The sequence below is a fragment of the Tenrec ecaudatus genome, chromosome 4 (genome assembly GCF_050624435.1).
Source record: "Tenrec ecaudatus isolate mTenEca1 chromosome 4, mTenEca1.hap1, whole genome shotgun sequence".
Classification (NCBI taxonomy): Eukaryota; Metazoa; Chordata; class Mammalia; order Afrosoricida; family Tenrecidae; genus Tenrec; species Tenrec ecaudatus.
This window is the reverse complement of record NC_134533.1, coordinates 107,292,906-107,294,221: the sequence shown is the minus strand read 5'-3', so window position 1 is coordinate 107,294,221 and position 1,316 is coordinate 107,292,906. Positions and strand designations below refer to the sequence as shown.

The following is a 1,316-nucleotide window of genomic DNA, read 5'->3' as shown; positions in this document are numbered from 1 at the left end:
GTATTGCACTACGGCTTAGAAACATGCATTAGTAGATCTTTATTTGAAATACTGCAATTCATTGAGAAAGGCAAGCTGTCAACTCTGAAGGTCAGAAGTCTGGCATGGAGTTCCCAAGGCTAGAATCAAGGTTCCTTGGGGCTGGGTTCCCTTCGGGAGGCTCTGAGGGTCAAGCTGCTTCCTTGCCTTTCTGGGTTTCTCAAGCCCATCTGCATTCCTTGGCTCACTCCCTCCATCTTCAAAGGCAGCAGCAGAGGGCTGAGTCCGTCATGCTGCAACATTTAATCCCATCTGCACAGGCCCTTTGCCTTGTAATCTGGCATATCTACAGGCCCCAAGGATTCGGCCAAGAACATCTGTGGCGCTCACAATTCCCTTCATCCTTGAGTCTCAATACTGCAAGGTCAGCATTCCCTCTGGCCGTTCGAGGGTCCCCGCGGGCTGACTCGGAGTGCTCTGTGAGAAAGCTGCTTCTTCCTGCTTTCCAGGCAGACCCCACTAGTTTTTAAAAATCATTTTACTGGGGGCTCGTACAACTCATCACAGTCCATACATCCATTCCTTGTGTCAAGCACAGGTGCACATTTGCTGCCATCCTCATGCTCAAAACGTTGGCTTTCTACTTGAGCCCTTGGGATCAGCTCCTTATTTTACCACTTTCCTTACTATTGAGAAACCAAGTGTATCCTGCCTACCAGAGACAGCATGTCCAACATGCTGCCTTCACTTAAAGAAGAGTAAATCTATTTATCAGCAACATTTATTAAACGCTAACTTTTTTTCTTTTAAAGTTTTTATTTGAAAATAGTTTAGGCCCTAGCTTTGCACAGTGGCACTATCGTAGCCAGTAAGGTTTATCCAAGGCGTGATTATTGCTAATTGAAAACTTTTCCCAACACCCTGCTGTGACGACTTGAAATATAGTTTGCATGGGCAATTTTTGACAGTCTCTATGGAGACTGAACAAGAAAAAAAGAAAAAAAAACCCCGAAAACAATTTAGCCAACAAGAAGTTGCAAACATTATATAGGGAGTTATAGTGTACCATACATCATATTCTCCAAAGGATAATATGTTTTTATTTTATTAATCATTTTATTGGGGGCTCTTTAGCCCTTATCACAATCCATCCATCCATCCATTGTGTCAAGCACATTTGTACATAGGTTGCCATCATCATTCTCAAAAGTTTCTTTCTACTTGAGTCCTTGGTATCAGCTCATTTCCCCCCTCCCCCACCTTCTCTCCCTCATGAACCCTTGATAATTTATAAATTATTTTTTTTTCATGTCTTATACTAACCAGTCTCACTCCAC

At 43.0% G+C, this 1,316-nt stretch overlaps 1 non-coding gene across 1 annotated transcript; it reads left to right on the top strand.

Moving 5' to 3' along the window:
• Positions 1-818: 818 nt before the first annotated feature.
• LOC142447422 (U4 spliceosomal RNA) lies at positions 819-959 on the top strand. The gene has a single exon (XR_012784132.1). It is a non-coding gene; the product is annotated as a U4 spliceosomal RNA (small nuclear RNA).
• The last annotated feature ends 357 nt before the right edge of the window (positions 960-1,316 follow it).